Source organism: Lactuca sativa, chromosome 4 (assembly GCF_002870075.4).
Source record: "Lactuca sativa cultivar Salinas chromosome 4, Lsat_Salinas_v11, whole genome shotgun sequence".
Classification (NCBI taxonomy): Eukaryota; Viridiplantae; Streptophyta; class Magnoliopsida; order Asterales; family Asteraceae; genus Lactuca; species Lactuca sativa.
The window spans coordinates 107,837,162-107,846,209 of NC_056626.2; the positions used below are offsets into that span (position 1 = coordinate 107,837,162).

At 28.8% G+C, this 9,048-nt stretch overlaps 1 long non-coding RNA gene across 1 annotated transcript; it reads left to right on the top strand.

The window, feature by feature from the left end:
* The first annotated feature begins 7,152 nt into the window (after window positions 1-7,152).
* Window positions 7,153-8,216, top strand: LOC128133246 (uncharacterized). Its single transcript, XR_008231657.1, has 2 exons — window positions 7,153-7,531; window positions 7,915-8,216. It is a non-coding gene; the product is annotated as an uncharacterized LOC128133246 (long non-coding RNA).
* Window positions 8,217-9,048: the final 832 nt, after the last annotated feature.

The window sequence follows — 9,048 nt, forward strand, 5'->3', positions numbered from 1 at the left end:
ACTTTTCTGGATCTGCACATGGCTTTCATTTTGTTGACTTCAATACTATCGTTTCTAACAACATCCTGGAATCAAACTCTTTTGGTTGGTTTATTAATATTAACTTTTGTTATATAACATCCTAAATTCTTTCTTCGTATTACAATTTGATATTTTATACTAAATTATATTTCCTTGCTTTTGTAGATATTATTGGACACATTTTTTAGTATGGGCATATGGATACCTCAGAACAAGATAAATCAAAACACAAGATGCTCTTGCATCTTCAAGATATAGAGTATTCAACATTATTACAAACAAGTAATATAGCGTCTTTTATATTATTTACAATATTTGTTTATTATCTCAGGGATACTAAGCTTAAGATAACTTTGTAGGGTCATAATGCATACTACATGCATGATTTTCTTGCTAACAATAACAACCTTGCTCCAATTGTTGTTATTGTTCAATTTGCCAGGGTGAAGTTTATTAATGGTATGTAATTATTTTTAACAACCATAATCTAATATATATATATATATATATATATATATATATATATATAATATGTATATATATATATATATATATATATATATATATTATTGAATAATCAAATTTATTTTGGCAGGTCGTCCATTTTCATCCACCTACTTTGATGTTAGTAGGGTTTTCATAAACAATGATATCGATGAAATTACAATCTACAAAAACAAGTAGTTTCATTTAGAATTTCCTTTGTATTATCAGATTTATTTATTTCATACTATAATAAATTTAATTCATTTCTTTGTTGTAAATGAACAGATTGGTCTCTGAAAATGGACAACAACTGTCATCAAGTGAAATTAAAATGATTGCATCAAAACAAGACACAGAACACGATGACTTTCTGAAAAATCATTTGTTTTCTAACATTGAAGATTTGTTTGAACCTTTGGAGGTACTTTACATTAATTTTAAAATTGTTAGTTTAATGCACTTATATTTTTACATTTTAAAAGTTTTTTTCAAAATTAGAGTATATTGTTATAACTAAACTAAAATACACTTTCGCAAAATAACATTTATTAACACTGAGCATTATTTTAATATCCAGGAAAAGACGGTCATTATTGTTGGTACTGTTAAGGGAATACGTCAAAATATACGTTGGTATTACCTTGCTTGTAGCAACTGCAAAAAGTCAGCAAAAGAAAAAGAGTCTTCAACTGATAAGGTTGATGGTTCTCATGAAGTGACAGAAATCGTTACTTATGAATGTACTAATCTTAATTGCAAAAATATCAAAATTTCGGTTATTCCAAGGTATTACATATTAATTTTATATACTAATAATATATGTTTATCATAATTGTCTAATATAATATAATTTTATACTTTATTTAGATTTAAAATCCCACTTCGGGTTCAAGACAACACAGGAACGTTGACTTTAACTTTATTTGACCAAGAAGCAAAGAAGTTGTTCAAATACACAGCTAAAGAGTTGTATGATAAAAACAAGAAGGTATTATTTTATATTTTAACTTGACATCAGTTTGGATTTGTTTTAAAAGGTGTTTACAGTTGTGTTGGCCTAAAACTTGGCATTATATATTTTACATACAAATTTTCTAATGATATTTATTTACATTTTAGCTTGGCTACAATTTGGAATTGTATCCAATGGAGTTGAAAGTTGTGTTAGACAGAAAGTTGGCAATTAAGATTGATATCACACGTTACAATGTCGATAATAAAAGTAATATTTATGGGATATCAAGATTAACCGAGAATGCAGACATAATTGATGAATTGGAAAAAAATAATCTTACACCACAGGTTTTTTTCAACAATTATATTTTGTTTTTTAACACATTGACCCAACAAAATCTGACTCAATATCATTTTGTTTTGATCTTGTGATGCAGCCTGCTAATTCTGATTCATTCATGATTGGTTCTTCAGATGTTGGTTCTCATGACACCAAAGTTCTCAAGGTTTTAGTTTTAAAAATATATTTCTCAAATATTTTGTTTTAATTTATAACAACTAACTAAATATTTTTCTAGGATTCTTTTTCATAGACAGGTGAAAATTCAACTCCGTGTGCTAGGGACAAGTCAACTGCAACAAGTCCTATAAAGTTTATTTCTACATCAATTGAGTTGAAAAGAAACCTTGCTACATGCATAGATATTGATGAAATGGAGAATTTGTCTACTTCTAAAAATCCTCGACTGTCACCACCAGATGAACAACCAACTCCTCTTTTGGTACCCAAGAAAGAAAAGTAAATGCATTTTACTTCAACAAACAATCTTACTTCGTGTTTAATTTTGATTTCGCATCATAGACTCCTAAGCCGTTTACGTTTTTAACTTTCTTGGTTTTGAATGTTTTTTTTGGGATTTCATGGTTGTCATATTTGTTTCTTGAAAGTACATTCGGACCATTGGGTTTTTTTGTAGTCTTATGATTTCGTTTGCCATGTTATTTTGTTTTTCCTACAACTTATTTTAAACTACATTGCTTTATTCACACAAAATATTGAAGAATTACATTCATATGTGTAATTATGCAGTTACTTATATGTTTCATTTTACATATCAATTTATTTGACATACCACTTTATTTTACCTAAATATACTTCGATAAACATCATTTAAATAGCAATATCCTTTCTTTTTTGCTGTTTGAATTTCTTTTTGTTTGCTGATTTTAAATGTCAAGTTTAATGTAAACAACAAATTTTAAACATTTAATGAATAAAAATTATATAAAATGGTCATTAAATGCAGGAAATGAAAATAATATGAAAAATTTACTAATAACAAAATAATATATGTGCTAACTACTACTAAATTGCATTGCTTGTATAGTTATTATTTTCAGTCTCTGAGTATTAAGTTAGCACAATATAATTATGTCTTAAATGTAAAACATGTGTAAAAACAAATCTTTTCTTCTTAACAAAATAGTATGAAAATTTACCATTTAATGAATAAAAATTATATAAAATTTCATTAAATGCAGAAAATGAAAATAATATGAAAATTTACTAATAACAATAGAAATCCTCTCACTTAAGATCTTTTAACCGTTCCTTCTTTTTCCACCAATCATGGTTCATCAAACAGAAAAAGGACTCTTTTACCCTTGTCCATAGAATCACCACGACTTCTAATTTTTAAAATATGAACTATAGTATCAAAATTACATTGTTGTAATAAGAAAAAATAGTAATTAGAATTGGTTTGGAGCAGCCTACTTTTTTTTTATTTCTTATTATAACATCGTACTTATAATTATTTTCTACTAGAGCATCTTGCTTTATAAAATATTCAGTAAATTACAAATTTCTCCATGGGGGTAAAAAAGTGAAACATCATTGAAACACGTATAATGTACTCATTAATCATATATTGCAAACAGTTAGTTTTTTACAAATATAAAGAACAAACTAAATCTTATGTACCAAAATGATGACGAAAATACCCTTGTGATACTATGCCTTTTAGTGACATATTAACAGTTGATGCCAACAAAATAAAATTGTCTTTGGAACACATCTCATATCGTAAATAGTCAGTACATAAAGGGTAAAAGGGCTCTTTTTGCAACCTAATCTATAAATTTGTAAATTAAATTCACTTTTTTTTCTGTGAACGTTGAACATCCATCAAGGTTTCAACTGAATCCTTGCAATCTGTCAAATTTCTCTTTCCAAACAAACTATAATATTCCATTGACAAATTTTAGTTTTACTGATTAGATCTTACTGCCATTTGCCCCAAAATAAAATCCATCAATTTTACCAAATTACACTAACACATAATATATATATATATATATATATAAAACGACTTGAAAAGTATAAAGTCGGTAACGGTAAAGTAAAAGGAATCAAACAAAAAATCACTACCAAATGTTATGTGTATTACATCATATAGTATAGTCATAGCAACGGATTCAAGTTATGAATAGGAGTTACTATTTGTATCAACTACTGTCTGGGTATCTAACCACTACTACTGTGAATGCTCCCATTTTAAGGCTTCAACTATGCGTGTGATTTTCATAATATTTTCATTTCACGTTGTCATAGTGGAAAAGAAATACGAAATAAACATTCCATTTTTATCATTTTTACCGAAATTCAAGCATGATTAACAACAATTTTTTTAATACTTTCAAAATTTTAAAACAGATTATGTTCCCTCCACAACATTTCAAAAACAAAAGTTCAAACCTAAATTAAAAGATTATAAAACCCTAACCTTATTTTAGGTCGTTTCCTCTGAATCCTCTTTGCTTTGACGATCGCAGCTCCGTTTTTGCATCCTTGATTCATGCTGTACTCTCCAATTCCCTACTACAGGTAAGCAATTCTTTACTGTTTAAAAATCGAAACTTTCAGTGAACTAAGAACTCGATTTGTAGAATACGTTCGTCACCGGTCCCCATTTTTCTGACCTTAACAGATCTGTGACCTTGTGAGTTTAATAGATCGACATAAATAAATGAATAAGCTTTAACCCACCTATTTGTTTCCGTTCTTGATTTCTATCTATAGAGAGAAGTGCGATTGTTGCCTGTCTTTTTCTTTCAGATATCTAAGCGTTGATGAGTACTTTCAAAAAACCATGTTTTATTTTCTAACTAAACAAAACTCCAGATTATACTTCATGATTATGTAAATTTACGTAAATGGTCCCTGTTTCATATTAATTGACAGATGTCTATTATATTACCTTGAGAATCATTAACAAAAAGTTATTTACGTTTTATTTACTACCATAAAATAAGTCTAATAAGATGTTTTACTATTTATAGTGATTATTGTTTAAAATAGCCGCAAATAAGACATTAAATCTTGGTTACAAAATATTTATACTCATATTTTTTATATTTTATTATACTTATTGCTACTTTTATATATAAAAGTTTAAACTGTAATAAAAAAAAAGTTAGTTTTAATTTTTTTCTTTTATCTTGACTATAATAAAACATTTGGTGACACATAGTTTTTTTTTGTATTTAAATAATACTAATAATAATCGAAAATTAATGCATCCAATGAAATTGACTACCAAACACAACAAGTGTTTGCAAAAGTTAAAAGCAAGATAACTTTTATTATTTTATTAGAAGTTTTGTATAAATTTTATTGCTCATCTTGAATTTCATTAGATTAAATCGTATATACAATAGACCAATACTAATATTTATTTCATGTTCAATCCTTATCATGTACTCTAATAACTCTAAGAAAACTTAATATTTTCTAATTTAATAATACAAAAACATATATTTATGGTGTTGTTAAAGAAAATAAAGGAGGTGTCTTCTTTGTTTATGGTTATGGTGGAACTGGTAAAACTTTTTTATGGAAGACAATATCTGCCACTATTAGAAAAGATGGTCATATTGTTCTAAATGTTGCTTCAAGTGGGATTGCTTCATTATTATTGCCCGGAGGTAGAACAGCACACTCCCGATTTATAATTCCATTTGAACTAATAGAGGATTATGTTTGTAGAATAAATCCAGATAGTGACCTCGCAAGCTTATTGAGAAAAACCTCACTGATAATTTGGGATGAAGCTCCTATGGTCCACAAGCATGCATTTGAAGCTTTAGATCGAAGTTTGAAAGATGTATTCAAGTCTGAAAATTCTAGCAACTCAGATATTCCGTTTGGAGGGAAAGTTATTGTTTTTGGAGGAGATTTTAGACAGATTCTACCTGTTATTCCAGGTGGAAGTAGACAAAACATTGTTAATGCTTCGTTAAGTTCTTCATATTTATGGCAACATTGCAAGATCCATAAATTAACAAAAAACATGAGACTAACTGTTGGAAGGGATCAATCTAATATACAAAAAATCGAAGATTTTGCAAATTGGTTGTTGGATATAGGAGAAGGCAAACTTGGTGGTATCAACGATGGAGAAACGGTTATTGATATTCCAGATGATATTCTCATTAATGATGCACATGATCCTATAGGTTCATTAATCGAGTTCGTATATCCTTCAATTTTGGATATGTACAACAATACAAGCTATTTTCAAGAAAGAGCAATACTTGCTCCAAAGAATGAAGTGGTTCAAGAAATAAACGATCATTTGCTATTGAAATTTCCAGGAGATGAGGTTGAATACTTAAGTTCAGATAGTATATGCCAATCTGAATTTGTCCATGATCAATTTGATGCAAATTTATATTCACCTGATGTTTTAAATGGTCTGAAAGTATCGGGTTTACCAAACCATAAGTTAGTTTTAAAAATCGGTGTTCCAGTTATGTTACTGAGAAATATTGATCAAAAAAACGGCTTGTGTAATGGAACAAGACTCCAGGTGATTTCATTGGGCAAACGTGTTATTGAGGCACGTATCATATCTGGAACTAATATTGGAAACCACACTTTTATTCCAAGAATGTCTCTAACTCCATCAGAAAAGAAAATTCCATTCAAATTTCGAAGAAGACAGTTTCCATTGGCTGTATGTTTTGCAATGACCATTAATAAGAGTCAGGGACAGTCATTATCCAAGGTTGGTTTGTTTCTCAAACATCCCGTGTTTTCACATGGCCAATTGTATGTTGCTTTATCTAGAGTTCAAAGTAGGGACGGATTAAAATTGTTAATTTTAGATAAGGATGGTAGTCTCACAAATAAAACTTCCAATGTCGTTTATAAGGAAGTTTTTGGGAATTTATAAACAATGTTTTTCTACCATCTTTTATTTACTATTCTTGTATCGTACTTCATCTATCATATTAATTAATTAATACTTCATTTTTTCTAAACTTTCATATCTTTTTTTGTTACAAATTAAAAACTATAATTCTATTTCAATTTATCACCCGTGGATTTCCACGGGTTTAAACCTAGTATATATATATATATATATATATATATATATATATATATATATATATATATATATATATATATATATATATATATATATAGGTTCATATGTTCTAACTATATATTATGTGGATGTAGGAATTAATATGAACCAATCATTTAAAAGGGTAATTTTGTAATTTTATCATTAATAATTAATGGTAAATTGTCAAATTAATTATATCCCCTAAAATACGAAATCGGTTTTAATCTCGCCTCAGTCATCTTCATTAACCCTACACACCCACAATCTCGCCTCAAATATCTTTATTAACCCTACAAATAAGAAGACCAAGAGAGTCGAAGCAACCATCGTTGGATTTCTCCCCTTCTTCCTCTAAACATTTCCGACCTTATAATTGCTCTTCCTACTCTTTTTCTTTCATTCCATCTACATGCACTAACCCTATATCAATGAATCTATTTATATGTCAATAGAGAAACACAACAATTTCTAGTGTTTCAACCACACGTTTGAAACGATTCAATCTACCATGGCCAAAAGTTTGAGCTTGATTCATTTTCCAAGAATAAAGCCACAATTTTGCAAGAATAAAGCCAACGCCAAGGATAGGGGTCAATGTTGATCACCAGAGGTTTAATTGGAGTTATGGGTGGTTTCGTCTACACCAATATCTGATGGTATCTTCTCCGACGATGGTGATTTTACAATCTAGGGTTTTCTTTTATCTTATAAAACCAACCTGAATCGGTGATTTTTACATATGTGGGTTTGTCCAACCACATGTATATCCTGCTTTTATTGGTGGTAAAGTGACTTGGGAATGTATGTTTGAAGTACATTCCTCACATCTTCACTATGCATCTTGTTTTATAAATTTCATCCTTTTTTTATCTGATAATACAGTAACGCCTCTTATTGCTCTTATTGTTATTTCTTAAGACATAGAATTAAACATGAAATTGGTCTAATGGTTTGCTTTATTTTTATAACACATTATAATTATGTTTACATTATTTTAATGTAAAATCCAATTATTAAAAAGGATGTTGTGATTTTTCAGGTTGACGTCTTCATCCAAGAAGTTTCAATATGAGAAATTAAAAATCCTCAATATCTCAGTTATAGCGTCAAATCTTGGCAATAAGAATCTACTAAGAAGTAGACGATTTCTTCCATGACATTCTAGTCTACTTCCATCTTAAGTAAGTAAATGATCTTCTATCTTTGTTATAATCCATTCATATTGAAGATAGTGGAGTGTATGTGTGAAACACATAGTAATATAGTTAATCATATTTTTTTTAGTTAATCGTGTTTTCTGTAATAACCCATTCAATTATTAATAGAATTTTAATCGGATAATGACTGCATGTTTGTAACTGTAACCTAAAGGTGAATTCAAGATGTCAATGTATTCTTGAGGGATGTTAAATGCATATGTACACTAAACATCAAAATAATAATTTAACAAAGGTAAAAATACAAATGTAATTTTTTTTACGGTGGATTCAGTGGCGAATCCCTTTGGGGGCAAGGGGAGGCCATAGCCCTTTTGTTTTTTTTTTTATCTGCTAATACTTGCTTAGTAATCTACAAATCTAAATTGCCCATTAAATTTTTCAAAAAAGAAAGGTTCCATACAAAATTGAACAGAAAATGATACTTAAATAAAATAACTTGAATTTTTTAGAATAACTAAATCTCCTACTTAAAAGGAAAAGATATCTACCAAAATTAAATTTAAAATTTGAAGTATTTAACATGAACAAAAAAACGAAAAGGTATCGATAATAAAACTGAAACTATGACCCTTGAACATCTTCATCGGCGCCTCTCTTCTCGTCCTCTTCATGACTATGGAATTCTTCTCCTGTATCATGTATCATCTTCTTCCTAAGTCAGTAAATGTTGCCACCATTGAGACTCTCAACCTCTCCGAACTTTAAGACTTCGACCGTCTAAGCACCTACATGATTTGATTTACCTCTACATCCTTGTTACTTGTAAGTCCACACCAGAGTTGTTCTTTCCCTTATTGTCTTCTGTCTTATTCGATTTTTTATGAAGAGATTTCTTTAGATATAATGGTATAAAGAAGAGTATAATTGAGTAAAATACATTGTGCCCATTGATACGTGTCTATATAATATGACTACAACACTATAGTTTTTGAATATTTTTACTAGACTAGATG